At 47.8% G+C, this 17,666-nt stretch overlaps 12 non-coding genes across 12 annotated transcripts; all 12 read left to right on the forward strand.

The window, feature by feature from the left end:
- The first annotated feature begins 947 nt into the window (after positions 1 to 947).
- On the forward strand, positions 948 to 1,138 carry LOC142720857 (U2 spliceosomal RNA). Its single transcript, XR_012873623.1, has one exon. It is a non-coding gene; the product is annotated as a U2 spliceosomal RNA (small nuclear RNA).
- A 1,296-nt stretch (positions 1,139 to 2,434) lies between these two features.
- On the forward strand, positions 2,435 to 2,625 carry LOC142720858 (U2 spliceosomal RNA). The gene has a single exon (XR_012873624.1). It is a non-coding gene; the product is annotated as a U2 spliceosomal RNA (small nuclear RNA).
- A 1,296-nt stretch (positions 2,626 to 3,921) lies between these two features.
- Positions 3,922 to 4,112, forward strand: LOC142720859 (U2 spliceosomal RNA). The gene has a single exon (XR_012873625.1). It is a non-coding gene; the product is annotated as a U2 spliceosomal RNA (small nuclear RNA).
- A 1,276-nt stretch (positions 4,113 to 5,388) lies between these two features.
- Positions 5,389 to 5,579, forward strand: LOC142720860 (U2 spliceosomal RNA). Its single transcript, XR_012873626.1, has one exon. It is a non-coding gene; the product is annotated as a U2 spliceosomal RNA (small nuclear RNA).
- Positions 5,580 to 6,871: 1,292 nt separating this feature from the next.
- On the forward strand, positions 6,872 to 7,062 carry LOC142720863 (U2 spliceosomal RNA). Its single transcript, XR_012873628.1, has one exon. It is a non-coding gene; the product is annotated as a U2 spliceosomal RNA (small nuclear RNA).
- Positions 7,063 to 8,342: 1,280 nt separating this feature from the next.
- Positions 8,343 to 8,533, forward strand: LOC142720864 (U2 spliceosomal RNA). The gene has a single exon (XR_012873629.1). It is a non-coding gene; the product is annotated as a U2 spliceosomal RNA (small nuclear RNA).
- A 1,304-nt stretch (positions 8,534 to 9,837) lies between these two features.
- LOC142720865 (U2 spliceosomal RNA) lies at positions 9,838 to 10,028 on the forward strand. Its single transcript, XR_012873630.1, has one exon. It is a non-coding gene; the product is annotated as a U2 spliceosomal RNA (small nuclear RNA).
- Positions 10,029 to 11,316: 1,288 nt separating this feature from the next.
- On the forward strand, positions 11,317 to 11,507 carry LOC142720866 (U2 spliceosomal RNA). The gene has a single exon (XR_012873631.1). It is a non-coding gene; the product is annotated as a U2 spliceosomal RNA (small nuclear RNA).
- A 1,304-nt stretch (positions 11,508 to 12,811) lies between these two features.
- On the forward strand, positions 12,812 to 13,002 carry LOC142720867 (U2 spliceosomal RNA). Its single transcript, XR_012873633.1, has one exon. It is a non-coding gene; the product is annotated as a U2 spliceosomal RNA (small nuclear RNA).
- Positions 13,003 to 14,294: 1,292 nt separating this feature from the next.
- Positions 14,295 to 14,485, forward strand: LOC142720868 (U2 spliceosomal RNA). Its single transcript, XR_012873634.1, has one exon. It is a non-coding gene; the product is annotated as a U2 spliceosomal RNA (small nuclear RNA).
- A 1,280-nt stretch (positions 14,486 to 15,765) lies between these two features.
- Positions 15,766 to 15,956, forward strand: LOC142720869 (U2 spliceosomal RNA). The gene has a single exon (XR_012873635.1). It is a non-coding gene; the product is annotated as a U2 spliceosomal RNA (small nuclear RNA).
- Positions 15,957 to 17,236: 1,280 nt separating this feature from the next.
- On the forward strand, positions 17,237 to 17,427 carry LOC142720870 (U2 spliceosomal RNA). The gene has a single exon (XR_012873636.1). It is a non-coding gene; the product is annotated as a U2 spliceosomal RNA (small nuclear RNA).
- Positions 17,428 to 17,666: the final 239 nt, after the last annotated feature.

Below are 17,666 nucleotides of genomic sequence, written 5' to 3' on the forward strand. Positions count from 1 at the left end.
TTGATTGATGCAGCACAACAGTCAAATAGTGGAGTGGAGTAGGGGAACAGCAAACAGCCAATAAAGCAGCCCGCCCGCTCGCCTGCCCGCCACAATGGACCTACCTGTGTACACTAGATGGATGTGATGGAATGTACTGTCGTCCCTACATTTCAAGAAGAAGTAAGAATTGCAGTTGCAACAAAGCCTTGCTTGCCTACAAAGAGAGCAGCAATTTGGATTTGTTACTATGTTACCTAGAAGAATAACAAACTGTGCAAGGATGGAGGTTGTAGGAGCAAGGAGAAGTTGTCTGTAAAGTTGGTGGATGCCTATTTTCCATTTTGCAGTCCCTTGTCTCCCTCTTGTGGCCTCCTGGAGGCAACTAGCTGTGCAAAAAAAAGACAGCCTGGCGGCCGGCTGTTGCAGTGTTGCCCTCTCAGGCAACACTGAGTGACTGACTGAGCCTCACCGTCTTATATAAAGTTCAGACGGAACTTTGCACGTGTCATAGTGGAGCCCTCAGGATTCCAGAGCCAGCTTTCTGACATCATAATGGGGCCTCAGAGATAAAAGCCTGGGCCCAGGCAGTGTTGGTCAGTGCTGCTCAGCAGGCAGCACTGGACTGGACTGGATTACAGCTGATACAAGGTGTGAAGGAACAAGGGGTGGCTGTGGGCATGCACTTGCTGCCGCTGCCAGTGTTTATCTGCATGGCAGCAGGGCATTTGGGCGTTGCCAGGAAGGCGTTTTTATGTAGATTCCTCCTCTTTCAGCACTGCATTGTGGTGCAAGCAAAAGAAGCAAATCCTGTCTGGCTTCCTCTCCGGCCTTTATTCACCTCCCGTGTAGCTGTGAGTGTGTGAGCCTGCAGGGCCCCATGGAATTGCCTAGAAGTAGGCTGAATCGCTGCAAGGGCTGAACAGCAGTATCGGGCAGGCTCGGGCAACGCGCGGCCCGTTCGGGTTATCGCTTCTCGGCCTTTTGGCTAAGATCAAGTGTAGTATCTGTTCTTATCAGTTTAATATCTGATACGTCCCCTATCTGGGGACCATATATTAAATGGATTTTTAGAACAGGGAGATGGAAATAGAGCTTGCTCTGTCCACTCCACGCATTGACCTGGTATTGCAGTATTTCCAGGACCGGTGCACCCTTTCCTTATGTGTTGACTAAAAGCAGATTCCAAAAGTGTTTTTTGTCTTTGCTATTGTTTCTGTCTTTCTGAAGGGATCTCCCCTTTTAATCCCATTATTTCAACACCTGTTGGACAATGCATGAGTGATAATGAGCTCATTGATTAAATGCAATTAATGAATAGATTGCCACCTCTTGTTGTGTGTCGTCTGTGTTTCTGTGTTTCCGGCATTTCACATTGGAACACCTCATTCACCTTCCTTGTCTTCTCTCCGCCCTCCCTTTTAGGTAAGTTAAAGAGCTGCACCTGAGCCAGCCACTGATTGATTGATTGATTGATTGATTGATTGATTGATTGATTGATTGATTGATTGATTGATGCAGCACAACAGTCAAATAGTGGAGTGGAGTAGGGGAACAGCAAACAGCCAATAAAGCAGCCCGCCCGCTCGCCTGCCCGCCACAATGGACCTACCTGTGTACACTAGATGGATGTGATGGAATGTACTGTCGTCCCTACATTTCAAGAAGAAGTAAGAATTGCAGTTGCAACAAAGCCTTGCTTGCCTACAAAGAGAGCAGCAATTTGGATTTGTTACTATGTTACCTAGAAGAATAACAAACTGTGCAAGGATGGAGGTTGTAGGAGCAAGGAGAAGTTGTCTGTAAAGTTGGTGGATACCTATTTTCCATTTTGCAATCCCTTGTCTCCCTCTTGTGGCCTCCTGGAGGCAACTAGCTGTGCAAAAAAAAGACAGCCTGGCGGCCGGCTGTTGCAGTGTTGCCCTCTCAGGCAACACTGAGTGACTGACTGAGCCTCACCGTCTTATATAAAGTTCAGACGGAACTTTGCACGTGTCATAGTGGAGCCCTCAGGATTCCAGAGCCAGCTTTCTGACATCATAATGGGGCCTCAGAGATAAAAGCCTGGGCCCAGGCAGTGTTGGTCAGTGCTGCTCAGCAGGCAGCACTGGACTGGACTGGATTACAGCTGATACAAGGTGTGAAGGAACAAGGGGTGGCTGTGGGCATGCACTTGCTGCCGCTGCCAGTGTTTATCTGCATGGCAGCAGGGCATTTGGGCGTTGCCAGGAAGGCGTTTTTATGTAGATTCCTCCTCTTTCAGCACTGCATTGTGGTGCAAGCAAAAGAAGCAAATCCTGTCTGGCTTCCTCTCCGGCCTTTATTCACCTCCCGTGTAGCTGTGAGTGTGTGAGCCTGCAGGGCCCCATGGAATTGCCTAGAAGTAGGCTGAATCGCTGCAAGGGCTGAACAGCAGTATCGGGCAGGCTCGGGCAACGCGCGGCCCGTTCGGGTTATCGCTTCTCGGCCTTTTGGCTAAGATCAAGTGTAGTATCTGTTCTTATCAGTTTAATATCTGATACGTCCCCTATCTGGGGACCATATATTAAATGGATTTTTAGAACAGGGAGATGGAAATAGAGCTTGCTCTGTCCACTCCACGCATTGACCTGGTATTGCAGTATTTCCAGGACCGGTGCACCCTTTCCTTATGTGTTGACTAAAAGCAGATTCCAAAAGTGTTTTTTGTCTTTGCTATTGTTTCTGTCTTTCTGAAGGGATCTCCCCTTTTAATCCCATTATTTCAACACCTGTTGGACAATGCATGAGTGATAATGAGCTCATTGATTAAATGCAATTAATGAATAGATTGCCACCTCTTGTTGTGTGTCGTCTGTGTTTCTGTGTTTCCGGCATTTCACATTGGAACACCTCATTCACCTTCCTTGTCTTCTCTCCGCCCTCCCTTTTAGGTAAGTTAAAGAGCTGCACCTGAGCCAGCCACTGATTGATTGATTGATTGATTGATTGATTGATTGATTGATTGATTGATTGATTGATTGATGCAGCACAACAGTCAAATAGTGGAGTGGAGTAGGGGAACAGCAAACAGCCAATAAAGCAGCCCGCCCGCTCGCCTGCCCGCCACAATGGACCTACCTGTGTACACTAGATGGATGTGATGGAATGTACTGTCGTCCCTACATTTCAAGAAGAAGTAAGAATTGCAGTTGCAACAAAGCCTTGCTTGCCTACAAAGAGAGCAGCAATTTGGATTTGTTACTATGTTACCTAGGAGAATAACAAACTGTGCAAGGATGGAGGTTGTAGGAGCAAGGAGAAGTTGTCTGTAAAGTTGGTGGATGCCTATTTTCCATTTTGCAGTCCCTTGTCTCCCTCTTGTGGCCTCCTGGAGGCAACTAGCTGTGCAAAAAAAAGACAGCCTGGCGGCCGGCTGTTGCAGTGTTGCCCTCTCAGGCAACACTGAGTGACTGACTGAGCCTCACCGTCTTATATAAAGTTCAGACGGAACTTTGCACGTGTCATAGTGGAGCCCTCAGGATTCCAGAGCCAGCTTTCTGACATCATAATGGGGCCTCAGAGATAAAAGCCTGGGCCCAGGCAGTGTTGGTCAGTGCTGCTCAGCAGGCAGCACTGGACTGGACTGGATTACAGCTGATACAAGGTGTGAAGGAACAAGGGGTGGCTGTGGGCATGCACTTGCTGCCGCTGCCAGTGTTTATCTGCATGGCAGCAGGGCATTTGGGCGTTGCCAGGAAGGCGTTTTTATGTAGATTCCTCCTCTTTCAGCACTGCATTGTGGTGCAAGCAAAAGAAGCAAATCCTGTCTGGCTTCCTCTCCGGCCTTTATTCACCTCCCGTGTAGCTGTGAGTGTGTGAGCCTGCAGGGCTCCATGGAATTGCCTAGAAGTAGGCTGAATCGCTGCAAGGGCTGAACAGCAGTATCGGGCAGGCTCGGGCAACGCGCGGCCCGTTCGGGTTATCGCTTCTCGGCCTTTTGGCTAAGATCAAGTGTAGTATCTGTTCTTATCAGTTTAATATCTGATACGTCCCCTATCTGGGGACCATATATTAAATGGATTTTTAGAACAGGGAGATGGAAATAGAGCTTGCTCTGTCCACTCCACGCATTGACCTGGTATTGCAGTATTTCCAGGACCGGTGCACCCTTTCCTTATGTGTTGACTAAAAGCAGATTCCAAAAGTGTTTTTTGTCTTTGCTATTGTTTCTGTCTTTCTGAAGGGATCTCCCCTTTTAATCCCATTATTTCAACACCTGTTGGACAATGCATGAGTGATAATGAGCTCATTGATTAAATGCAATTAATGAATAGATTGCCACCTCTTGTTGTGTGTCGTCTGTGTTTCTGTGTTTCCGGCATTTCACATTGGAACACCTCATTCACCTTCCTTGTCTTCTCTCCGCCCTCCCTTTTAGGTAAGTTAAAGAGCTGCACCTGAGCCAGCCACTGATTGATTGATTGATTGATTGATTGATTGATTGATTGATGCAGCACAACAGTCAAATAGTGGAGTGGAGTAGGGGAACAGCAAACAGCCAATAAAGCAGCCCGCCCGCTCGCCTGCCCGCCACAATGGACCTACCTGTGTACACTAGATGGATGTGATGGAATGTACTGTCGTCCCTACATTTCAAGAAGAAGTAAGAATTGCAGTTGCAACAAAGCCTTGCTTGCCTACAAAGAGAGCAGCAATTTGGATTTGTTACTATGTTACCTAGAAGAATAACAAACTGTGCAAGGATGGAGGTTGTAGGAGCAAGGAGAAGTTGTCTGTAAAGTTGGTGGATGCCTATTTTCCATTTTGCAGTCCCTTGTCTCCCTCTTGTGGCCTCCTGGAGGCAACTAGCTGTGCAAAAAAAAGACAGCCTGGCGGCCGGCTGTTGCAGTGTTGCCCTCTCAGGCAACACTGAGTGACTGACTGAGCCTCACCGTCTTATATAAAGTTCAGACGGAACTTTGCACGTGTCATAGTGGAGCCCTCAGGATTCCAGAGCCAGCTTTCTGACATCATAATGGGGCCTCAGAGATAAAAGCCTGGGCCCAGGCAGTGTTGGTCAGTGCTGCTCAGCAGGCAGCACTGGACTGGACTGGATTACAGCTGATACAAGGTGTGAAGGAACAAGGGGTGGCTGTGGGCATGCACTTGCTGCCGCTGCCAGTGTTTATCTGCATGGCAGCAGGGCATTTGGGCGTTGCCAGGAAGGCGTTTTTATGTAGATTCCTCCTCTTTCAGCACTGCATTGTGGTGCAAGCAAAAGAAGCAAATCCTGTCTGGCTTCCTCTCCGGCCTTTATTCACCTCCCGTGTAGCTGTGAGTGTGTGAGCCTGCAGGGCCCCATGGAATTGCCTAGAAGTAGGCTGAATCACTGCAAGGGCTGAACAGCAGTATCGGGCAGGCTCGGGCAACGCGCGGCCCGTTCGGGTTATCGCTTCTCGGCCTTTTGGCTAAGATCAAGTGTAGTATCTGTTCTTATCAGTTTAATATCTGATACGTCCCCTATCTGGGGACCATATATTAAATGGATTTTTAGAACAGGGAGATGGAAATAGAGCTTGCTCTGTCCACTCCACGCATTGACCTGGTATTGCAGTATTTCCAGGACCGGTGCACCCTTTCCTTATGTGTTGACTAAAAGCAGATTCCAAAAGTGTTTTTTGTCTTTGCTATTGTTTCTGTCTTTCTGAAGGGATCTCCCCTTTTAATCCCATTATTTCAACACCTGTTGGACAATGCATGAGTGATAATGAGCTCATTGATTAAATGCAATTAATGAATAGATTGCCACCTCTTGTTGTGTGTCGTCTGTGTTTCTGTGTTTCCGGCATTTCACATTGGAACACCTCATTCACCTTCCTTGTCTTCTCTCCGCCCTCCCTTTTAGGTAAGTTAAAGAGCTGCACCTGAGCCAGCCACTGATTGATTGATTGATTGATTGATTGATTGATTGATTGATTGATTGATTGATTGATGCAGCACAACAGTCAAATAGTGGAGTGGAGTAGGGGAACAGCAAACAGCCAATAAAGCAGCCCGCCCGCTCGCCTGCCCGCCACAATGGACCTACCTGTGTACACTAGATGGATGTGATGGAATGTACTGTCGTCCCTACATTTCAAGAAGAAGTAAGAATTGCAGTTGCAACAAAGCCTTGCTTGCCTACAAAGAGAGCAGCAATTTGGATTTGCTACTATGTTACCTAGAAGAATAACAAACTGTGCAAGGATGGAGGTTGTAGGAGCAAGGAGAAGTTGTCTGTAAAGTTGGTGGATGCCTATTTTCCATTTTGCAGTCCCTTGTCTCCCTCTTGTGGCCTCCTGGAGGCAACTAGCTGTGCAAAAAAAAGACAGCCTGGCGGCCGGCTGTTGCAGTGTTGCCCTCTCAGGCAACACTGAGTGACTGACTGAGCCTCACCGTCTTATATAAAGTTCAGACGGAACTTTGCACGTGTCATAGTGGAGCCCTCAGGATTCCAGAGCCAGCTTTCTGACATCATAATGGGGCCTCAGAGATAAAAGCCTGGGCCCAGGCAGTGTTGGTCAGTGCTGCTCAGCAGGCAGCACTGGACTGGACTGGATTACAGCTGATACAAGGTGTGAAGGAACAAGGGGTGGCTGTGGGCATGCACTTGCTGCCGCTGCCAGTGTTTATCTGCATGGCAGCAGGGCATTTGGGCGTTGCCAGGAAGGCGTTTTTATGTAGATTCCTCCTCTTTCAGCACTGCATTGTGGTGCAAGCAAAAGAAGCAAATCCTGTCTGGCTTCCTCTCCGGCCTTTATTCACCTCCCGTGTAGCTGTGAGTGTGTGAGCCTGCAGGGCCCCATGGAATTGCCTAGAAGTAGGCTGAATCGCTGCAAGGGCTGAACAGCAGTATCGGGCAGGCTCGGGCAACGCGCGGCCCGTTCGGGTTATCGCTTCTCGGCCTTTTGGCTAAGATCAAGTGTAGTATCTGTTCTTATCAGTTTAATATCTGATACGTCCCCTATCTGGGGACCATATATTAAATGGATTTTTAGAACAGGGAGATGGAAATAGAGCTTGCTCTGTCCACTCCACGCATTGACCTGGTATTGCAGTATTTCCAGGACCGGTGCACCCTTTCCTTATGTGTTGACTAAAAGCAGATTCCAAAAGTGTTTTTTGTCTTTGCTATTGTTTCTGTCTTTCTGAAGGGATCTCCCCTTTTAATCCCATTATTTCAACACCTGTTGGACAATGCATGAGTGATAATGAGCTCATTGATTAAATGCAATTAATGAATAGATTGCCACCTCTTGTTGTGTGTCGTCTGTGTTTCTGTGTTTCCGGCATTTCACATTGGAACACCTCATTCACCTTCCTTGTCTTCTCTCCGCCCTCCCTTTTAGGTAAGTTAAAGAGCTGCACCTGAGCCAGCCACTGATTGATTGATTGATTGATTGATTGATTGATTGATTGATTGATGCAGCACAACAGTCAAATAGTGGAGTGGAGTAGGGGAACAGCAAACAGCCAATAAAGCAGCCCGCCCGCTCGCCTGCCCGCCACAATGGACCTACCTGTGTACACTAGATGGATGTGATGGAATGTACTGTCGTCCCTACATTTCAAGAAGAAGTAAGAATTGCAGTTGCAACAAAGCCTTGCTTGCCTACAAAGAGAGCAGCAATTTGGATTTGTTACTATGTTACCTAGAAGAATAACAAACTGTGCAAGGATGGAGGTTGTAGGAGCAAGGAGAAGTTGTCTGTAAAGTTGGTGGATGCCTATTTTCCATTTTGCAGTCCCTTGTCTCCCTCTTGTGGCCTCCTGGAGGCAACTAGCTGTGCAAAAAAAAGACAGCCTGGCGGCCGGCTGTTGCAGTGTTGCCCTCTCAGGCAACACTGAGTGACTGACTGAGCCTCACCGTCTTATATAAAGTTCAGACGGAACTTTGCACGTGTCATAGTGGAGCCCTCAGGATTCCAGAGCCAGCTTTCTGACATCATAATGGGGCCTCAGAGATAAAAGCCTGGGCCCAGGCAGTGTTGGTCAGTGCTGCTCAGCAGGCAGCACTGGACTGGACTGGATTACAGCTGATACAAGGTGTGAAGGAACAAGGGGTGGCTGTGGGCATGCACTTGCTGCCGCTGCCAGTGTTTATCTGCATGGCAGCAGGGCATTTGGGCGTTGCCAGGAAGGCGTTTTTATGTAGATTCCTCCTCTTTCAGCACTGCATTGTGGTGCAAGCAAAAGAAGCAAATCCTGTCTGGCTTCCTCTCCGGCCTTTATTCACCTCCCGTGTAGCTGTGAGTGTGTGAGCCTGCAGGGCCCCATGGAATTGCCTAGAAGTAGGCTGAATCGCTGCAAGGGCTGAACAGCAGTATCGGGCAGGCTCGGGCAACGCGCGGCCCGTTCGGGTTATCGCTTCTCGGCCTTTTGGCTAAGATCAAGTGTAGTATCTGTTCTTATCAGTTTAATATCTGATACGTCCCCTATCTGGGGACCATATATTAAATGGATTTTTAGAACAGGGAGATGGAAATAGAGCTTGCTCTGTCCACTCCACGCATTGACCTGGTATTGCAGTATTTCCAGGACCGGTGCACCCTTTCCTTATGTGTTGACTAAAAGCAGATTCCAAAAGTGTTTTTTGTCTTTGCTATTGTTTCTGTCTTTCTGAAGGGATCTCCCCTTTTAATCCCATTATTTCAACACCTGTTGGACAATGCATGAGTGATAATGAGCTCATTGATTAAATGCAATTAATGAATAGATTGCCACCTCTTGTTGTGTGTCGTCTGTGTTTCTGTGTTTCCGGCATTTCACATTGGAACACCTCATTCACCTTCCTTGTCTTCTCTCCGCCCTCCCTTTTAGGTAAGTTAAAGAGCTGCACCTGAGCCAGCCACTGATTGATTGATTGATTGATTGATTGATTGATTGATTGATTGATTGATTGATTGATTGATTGATTGATGCAGCACAACAGTCAAATAGTGGAGTGGAGTAGGGGAACAGCAAACAGCCAATAAAGCAGCCCGCCCGCTCGCCTGCCCGCCACAATGGACCTACCTGTGTACACTAGATGGATGTGATGGAATGTACTGTCGTCCCTACATTTCAAGAAGAAGTAAGAATTGCAGTTGCAACAAAGCCTTGCTTGCCTACAAAGAGAGCAGCAATTTGGATTTGTTACTATGTTACCTAGAAGAATAACAAACTGTGCAAGGATGGAGGTTGTAGGAGCAAGGAGAAGTTGTCTGTAAAGTTGGTGGATGCCTATTTTCCATTTTGCAGTCCCTTGTCTCCCTCTTGTGGCCTCCTGGAGGCAACTAGCTGTGCAAAAAAAAGACAGCCTGGCGGCCGGCTGTTGCAGTGTTGCCCTCTCAGGCAACACTGAGTGACTGACTGAGCCTCACCGTCTTATATAAAGTTCAGACGGAACTTTGCACGTGTCATAGTGGAGCCCTCAGGATTCCAGAGCCAGCTTTCTGACATCATAATGGGGCCTCAGAGATAAAAGCCTGGGCCCAGGCAGTGTTGGTCAGTGCTGCTCAGCAGGCAGCACTGGACTGGACTGGATTACAGCTGATACAAGGTGTGAAGGAACAAGGGGTGGCTGTGGGCATGCACTTGCTGCCGCTGCCAGTGTTTATCTGCATGGCAGCAGGGCATTTGGGCGTTGCCAGGAAGGCGTTTTTATGTAGATTCCTCCTCTTTCAGCACTGCATTGTGGTGCAAGCAAAAGAAGCAAATCCTGTCTGGCTTCCTCTCCGGCCTTTATTCACCTCCCGTGTAGCTGTGAGTGTGTGAGCCTGCAGGGCCCCATGGAATTGCCTAGAAGTAGGCTGAATCGCTGCAAGGGCTGAACAGCAGTATCGGGCAGGCTCGGGCAACGCGCGGCCCGTTCGGGTTATCGCTTCTCGGCCTTTTGGCTAAGATCAAGTGTAGTATCTGTTCTTATCAGTTTAATATCTGATACGTCCCCTATCTGGGGACCATATATTAAATGGATTTTTAGAACAGGGAGATGGAAATAGAGCTTGCTCTGTCCACTCCACGCATTGACCTGGTATTGCAGTATTTCCAGGACCGGTGCACCCTTTCCTTATGTGTTGACTAAAAGCAGATTCCAAAAGTGTTTTTTGTCTTTGCTATTGTTTCTGTCTTTCTGAAGGGATCTCCCCTTTTAATCCCATTATTTCAACACCTGTTGGACAATGCATGAGTGATAATGAGCTCATTGATTAAATGCAATTAATGAATAGATTGCCACCTCTTGTTGTGTGTCGTCTGTGTTTCTGTGTTTCCGGCATTTCACATTGGAACACCTCATTCACCTTCCTTGTCTTCTCTCCGCCCTCCCTTTTAGGTAAGTTAAAGAGCTGCACCTGAGCCAGCCACTGATTGATTGATTGATTGATTGATTGATTGATTGATTGATTGATTGATTGATGCAGCACAACAGTCAAATAGTGGAGTGGAGTAGGGGAACAGCAAACAGCCAATAAAGCAGCCCGCCCGCTCGCCTGCCCGCCACAATGGACCTACCTGTGTACACTAGATGGATGTGATGGAATGTACTGTCGTCCCTACATTTCAAGAAGAAGTAAGAATTGCAGTTGCAACAAAGCCTTGCTTGCCTACAAAGAGAGCAGCAATTTGGATTTGTTACTATGTTACCTAGAAGAATAACAAACTGTGCAAGGATGGAGGTTGTAGGAGCAAGGAGAAGTTGTCTGTAAAGTTGGTGGATGCCTATTTTCCATTTTGCAGTCCCTTGTCTCCCTCTTGTGGCCTCCTGGAGGCAACTAGCTGTGCAAAAAAAAGACAGCCTGGCGGCCGGCTGTTGCAGTGTTGCCCTCTCAGGCAACACTGAGTGACTGACTGAGCCTCACCGTCTTATATAAAGTTCAGACGGAACTTTGCACGTGTCATAGTGGAGCCCTCAGGATTCCAGAGCCAGCTTTCTGACATCATAATGGGGCCTCAGAGATAAAAGCCTGGGCCCAGGCAGTGTTGGTCAGTGCTGCTCAGCAGGCAGCACTGGACTGGACTGGATTACAGCTGATACAAGGTGTGAAGGAACAAGGGGTGGCTGTGGGCATGCACTTGCTGCCGCTGCCAGTGTTTATCTGCATGGCAGCAGGGCATTTGGGCGTTGCCAGGAAGGCGTTTTTATGTAGATTCCTCCTCTTTCAGCACTGCATTGTGGTGCAAGCAAAAGAAGCAAATCCTGTCTGGCTTCCTCTCCGGCCTTTATTCACCTCCCGTGTAGCTGTGAGTGTGTGAGCCTGCAGGGCCCCATGGAATTGCCTAGAAGTAGGCTGAATCGCTGCAAGGGCTGAACAGCAGTATCGGGCAGGCTCGGGCAACGCGCGGCCCGTTCGGGTTATCGCTTCTCGGCCTTTTGGCTAAGATCAAGTGTAGTATCTGTTCTTATCAGTTTAATATCTGATACGTCCCCTATCTGGGGACCATATATTAAATGGATTTTTAGAACAGGGAGATGGAAATAGAGCTTGCTCTGTCCACTCCACGCATTGACCTGGTATTGCAGTATTTCCAGGACCGGTGCACCCTTTCCTTATGTGTTGACTAAAAGCAGATTCCAAAAGTGTTTTTTGTCTTTGCTATTGTTTCTGTCTTTCTGAAGGGATCTCCCCTTTTAATCCCATTATTTCAACACCTGTTGGACAATGCATGAGTGATAATGAGCTCATTGATTAAATGCAATTAATGAATAGATTGCCACCTCTTGTTGTGTGTCGTCTGTGTTTCTGTGTTTCCGGCATTTCACATTGGAACACCTCATTCACCTTCCTTGTCTTCTCTCCGCCCTCCCTTTTAGGTAAGTTAAAGAGCTGCACCTGAGCCAGCCACTGATTGATTGATTGATTGATTGATTGATTGATTGATTGATTGATTGATTGATTGATTGATTGATTGATGCAGCACAACAGTCAAATAGTGGAGTGGAGTAGGGGAACAGCAAACAGCCAATAAAGCAGCCCGCCCGCTCGCCTGCCCGCCACAATGGACCTACCTGTGTACACTAGATGGATGTGATGGAATGTACTGTCGTCCCTACATTTCAAGAAGAAGTAAGAATTGCAGTTGCAACAAAGCCTTGCTTGCCTACAAAGAGAGCAGCAATTTGGATTTGTTACTATGTTACCTAGAAGAATAACAAACTGTGCAAGGATGGAGGTTGTAGGAGCAAGGAGAAGTTGTCTGTAAAGTTGGTGGATGCCTATTTTCCATTTTGCAGTCCCTTGTCTCCCTCTTGTGGCCTCCTGGAGGCAACTAGCTGTGCAAAAAAAAGACAGCCTGGCGGCCGGCTGTTGCAGTGTTGCCCTCTCAGGCAACACTGAGTGACTGACTGAGCCTCACCGTCTTATATAAAGTTCAGACGGAACTTTGCACGTGTCATAGTGGAGCCCTCAGGATTCCAGAGCCAGCTTTCTGACATCATAATGGGGCCTCAGAGATAAAAGCCTGGGCCCAGGCAGTGTTGGTCAGTGCTGCTCAGCAGGCAGCACTAGACTGGACTGGATTACAGCTGATACAAGGTGTGAAGGAACAAGGGGTGGCTGTGGGCATGCACTTGCTGCCGCTGCCAGTGTTTATCTGCATGGCAGCAGGGCATTTGGGCGTTGCCAGGAAGGCGTTTTTATGTAGATTCCTCCTCTTTCAGCACTGCATTGTGGTGCAAGCAAAAGAAGCAAATCCTGTCTGGCTTCCTCTCCGGCCTTTATTCACCTCCCGTGTAGCTGTGAGTGTGTGAGCCTGCAGGGCCCCATGGAATTGCCTAGAAGTAGGCTGAATCGCTGCAAGGGCTGAACAGCAGTATCGGGCAGGCTCGGGCAACGCGCGGCCCGTTCGGGTTATCGCTTCTCGGCCTTTTGGCTAAGATCAAGTGTAGTATCTGTTCTTATCAGTTTAATATCTGATACGTCCCCTATCTGGGGACCATATATTAAATGGATTTTTAGAACAGGGAGATGGAAATAGAGCTTGCTCTGTCCACTCCACGCATTGACCTGGTATTGCAGTATTTCCAGGACCGGTGCACCCTTTCCTTATGTGTTGACTAAAAGCAGATTCCAAAAGTGTTTTTTGTCTTTGCTATTGTTTCTGTCTTTCTGAAGGGATCTCCCCTTTTAATCCCATTATTTCAACACCTGTTGGACAATGCATGAGTGATAATGAGCTCATTGATTAAATGCAATTAATGAATAGATTGCCACCTCTTGTTGTGTGTCGTCTGTGTTTCTGTGTTTCCGGCATTTCACATTGGAACACCTCATTCACCTTCCTTGTCTTCTCTCCGCCCTCCCTTTTAGGTAAGTTAAAGAGCTGCACCTGAGCCAGCCACTGATTGATTGATTGATTGATTGATTGATTGATTGATTGATTGATTGATTGATTGATGCAGCACAACAGTCAAATAGTGGAGTGGAGTAGGGGAACAGCAAACAGCCAATAAAGCAGCCCGCCCGCTCGCCTGCCCGCCACAATGGACCTACCTGTGTACACTAGATGGATGTGATGGAATGTACTGTCGTCCCTACATTTCAAGAAGAAGTAAGAATTGCAGTTGCAACAAAGCCTTGCTTGCCTACAAAGAGAGCAGCAATTTGGATTTGTTACTATGTTACCTAGAAGAATAACAAACTGTGCAAGGATGGAGGTTGTAGGAGCAAGGAGAAGTTGTCTGTAAAGTTGGTGGATGCCTATTTTCCATTTTGCAGTCCCTTGTCTCCCTCTTGTGGCCTCCTGGAGGCAACTAGCTGTGCAAAAAAAAGACAGCCTGGCGGCCGGCTGTTGCAGTGTTGCCCTCTCAGGCAACACTGAGTGACTGACTGAGCCTCACCGTCTTATATAAAGTTCAGACGGAACTTTGCACGTGTCATAGTGGAGCCCTCAGGATTCCAGAGCCAGCTTTCTGACATCATAATGGGGCCTCAGAGATAAAAGCCTGGGCCCAGGCAGTGTTGGTCAGTGCTGCTCAGCAGGCAGCACTGGACTGGACTGGATTACAGCTGATACAAGGTGTGAAGGAACAAGGGGTGGCTGTGGGCATGCACTTGCTGCCGCTGCCAGTGTTTATCTGCATGGCAGCAGGGCATTTGGGCGTTGCCAGGAAGGCGTTTTTATGTAGATTCCTCCTCTTTCAGCACTGCATTGTGGTGCAAGCAAAAGAAGCAAATCCTGTCTGGCTTCCTCTCCGGCCTTTATTCACCTCCCGTGTAGCTGTGAGTGTGTGAGCCTGCAGGGCCCCATGGAATTACCTAGAAGTAGGCTGAATCGCTGCAAGGGCTGAACAGCAGTATCGGGCAGGCTCGGGCAACGCGCGGCCCGTTCGGGTTATCGCTTCTCGGCCTTTTGGCTAAGATCAAGTGTAGTATCTGTTCTTATCAGTTTAATATCTGATACGTCCCCTATCTGGGGACCATATATTAAATGGATTTTTAGAACAGGGAGATGGAAATAGAGCTTGCTCTGTCCACTCCACGCATTGACCTGGTATTGCAGTATTTCCAGGACCGGTGCACCCTTTCCTTATGTGTTGACTAAAAGCAGATTCCAAAAGTGTTTTTTGTCTTTGCTATTGTTTCTGTCTTTCTGAAGGGATCTCCCCTTTTAATCCCATTATTTCAACACCCGTTGGACAATGCATGAGTGATAATGAGCTCATTGATTAAATGCAATTAATGAATAGATTGCCACCTCTTGTTGTGTGTCGTCTGTGTTTCTGTGTTTCCGGCATTTCACATTGGAACACCTCATTCACCTTCCTTGTCTTCTCTCCGCCCTCCCTTTTAGGTAAGTTAAAGAGCTGCACCTGAGCCAGCCACTGATTGATTGATTGATTGATTGATTGATTGATTGATTGATTGATGCAGCATAACAGTCAAACAGTGGAGTGGAGTAGGGGAACAGCAAACAGCCAATAAAGCAGCCCGCCCGCTCGCCTGCCCGCCACAATGGACCTACCTGTGTACACTAGATGGATGTGATGGAATGTACTGTCGTCCCTACATTTCAAGAAGAAGTAAGAATTGCAGTTGCAACAAAGCCTTGCTTGCCTACAAAGAGAGCAGCAATTTGGATTTGTTACTATGTTACCTAGAAGAATAACAAACTGTGCAAGGATGGAGGTTGTAGGAGCAAGGAGAAGTTGTCTGTAAAGTTGGTGGATGCCTATTTTCCATTTTGCAGTCCCTTGTCTCCCTCTTGTGGCCTCCTGGAGGCAACTAGCTGTGCAAAAAAAAGACAGCCTGGCGGCCGGCTGTTGCAGTGTTGCCCTCTCAGGCAACACTGAGTGACTGACTGAGCCTCACCGTCTTATATAAAGTTCAGACGGAACTTTGCACGTGTCATAGTGGAGCCCTCAGGATTCCAGAGCCAGCTTTCTGACATCATAATGGGGCCTCAGAGATAAAAGCCTGGGCCCAGGCAGTGTTGGTCAGTGCTGCTCAGCAGGCAGCACTGGACTGGACTGGATTACAGCTGATACAAGGTGTGAAGGAACAAGGGGTGGCTGTGGGCATGCACTTGCTGCCGCTGCCAGTGTTTATCTGCATGGCAGCAGGGCATTTGGGCGTTGCCAGGAAGGCGTTTTTATGTAGATTCCTCCTCTTTCAGCACTGCATTGTGGTGCAAGCAAAAGAAGCAAATCCTGTCTGGCTTCCTCTCCGGCCTTTATTCACCTCCCGTGTAGCTGTGAGTGTGTGAGCCTGCAGGGCCCCATGGAATTGCCTAGAAGTAGGCTGAATCGCTGCAAGGGCTGAACAGCAGTATCGGGCAGGCTCGGGCAACGCGCGGCCCGTTCGGGTTATCGCTTCTCGGCCTTTTGGCTAAGATCAAGTGTAGTATCTGTTCTTATCAGTTTAATATCTGATACGTCCCCTATCTGGGGACCATATATTAAATGGATTTTTAGAACAGGGAGATGGAAATAGAGCTTGCTCTGTCCACTCCACGCATTGACCTGGTATTGCAGTATTTCCAGGACCGGTGCACCCTTTCCTTATGTGTTGACTAAAAGCAGATTCCAAAAGTGTTTTTTGTCTTTGCTATTGTTTCTGTCTTTCTGAAGGGATCTCCCCTTTTAATCCCATTATTTCAACACCTGTTGGACAATGCATGAGTGATAATGAGCTCATTGATTAAATGCAATTAATGAATAGATTGCCACCTCTTGTTGTGTGTCGTCTGTGTTTCTGTGTTTCCGGCATTTCACATTGGAACACCTCATTCACCTTCCTTGTCTTCTCTCCGCCCTCCCTTTTAGGTAAGTTAAAGAGCTGCACCTGAGCCAGCCACTGATTGATTGATTGATTGATTGATTGATTGATTGATTGATTGATGCAGCACAACAGTCAAATAGTGGAGTGGAGTAGGGGAACAGCAAACAGCCAATAAAGCAGCCCGCCCGCTCGCCTGCCCGCCACAATGGACCTACCTGTGTACACTAGATGGATGTGATGGAATGTACTGTCGTCCCTACATTTCAAGAAGAAGTAAGAATTGCAGTTGCAACAAAGCCTTGCTTGCCTACAAAGAGAGCAGCAATTTGGATTTGTTACTATGTTACCTAGAAGAATAACAAACTGTGCAAGGATGGAGGTTGTAGGAGCAAGGAGAAGTTGTCTGTAAAGTTGGTGGATGCCTATTTTCCATTTTGCAGTCCCTTGTCTCCCTCTTGTGGCCTCCTGGAGGCAACTAGCTGTGCAAAAAAAAGACAGCCTGGCGGCCGGCTGTTGCAGTGTTGCCCTCTCAGGCAACACTGAGTGACTGACTGAGCCTCACCGTCTTATATAAAGTTCAGACGGAACTTTGCACGTGTCATAGTGGAGCCCTCAGGATTCCAGAGCCAGCTTTCTGACATCATAATGGGGCCTCAGAGATAAAAGCCTGGGCCCAGGCAGTGTTGGTCAGTGCTGCTCAGCAGGCAGCACTGGACTGGACTGGATTACAGCTGATACAAGGTGTGAAGGAACAAGGGGTGGCTGTGGGCATGCACTTGCTGCCGCTGCCAGTGTTTATCTGCATGGCAGCAGGGCATTTGGGCGTTGCCAGGAAGGCGTTTTTATGTAGATTCCTCCTCTTTCAGCACTGCATTGTGGTGCAAGCAAAAGAAGCAAATCCTGTCTGGCTTCCTCTCCGGCCTTTATTCACCTCCCGTGTAGCTGTGAGTGTGTGAGCCTGCAGGGCCCCATGGAATTGCCTAGAAGTAGGCTGAATCGCTGCAAGGGCTGAACAGCAGTATCGGGCAGGCTCGGGCAACGCGCGGCCCGTTCGGGTTATCGCTTCTCGGCCTTTTGGCTAAGATCAAGTGTAGTATCTGTTCTTATCAGTTTAATATCTGATACGTCCCCTATCTGGGGACCATATATTAAATGGATTTTTAGAACAGGGAGATGGAAATAGAGCTTGCTCTGTCCACTCCACGCATTGACCTGGTATTGCAGTATTTCCAGGACCGGTGCACCCTTTCCTTATGTGTTGACTAAAAGCAGATTCCAAAAGTGTTTTTTGTCTTTGCTATTGTTTCTGTCTTTCTGAAGGGATCTCCCCTTTTAATCCCATTATTTCAACACCTGTTGGACAATGCATGAGTGATAATGAGCTCATTGATTAAATGCAATTAATGAATAGATTGCCACCTCTTGTTGTGTGTCGTCTGTGTTTCTGTGTTTCCGGCATTTCACATTGGAACACCTCATTCACCTTCC

The sequence above is a fragment of the Rhinoderma darwinii genome, unplaced genomic scaffold (assembly GCF_050947455.1).
Source record: "Rhinoderma darwinii isolate aRhiDar2 unplaced genomic scaffold, aRhiDar2.hap1 Scaffold_507, whole genome shotgun sequence".
NCBI lineage: Eukaryota > Metazoa > Chordata > Amphibia > Anura > Rhinodermatidae > Rhinoderma > Rhinoderma darwinii.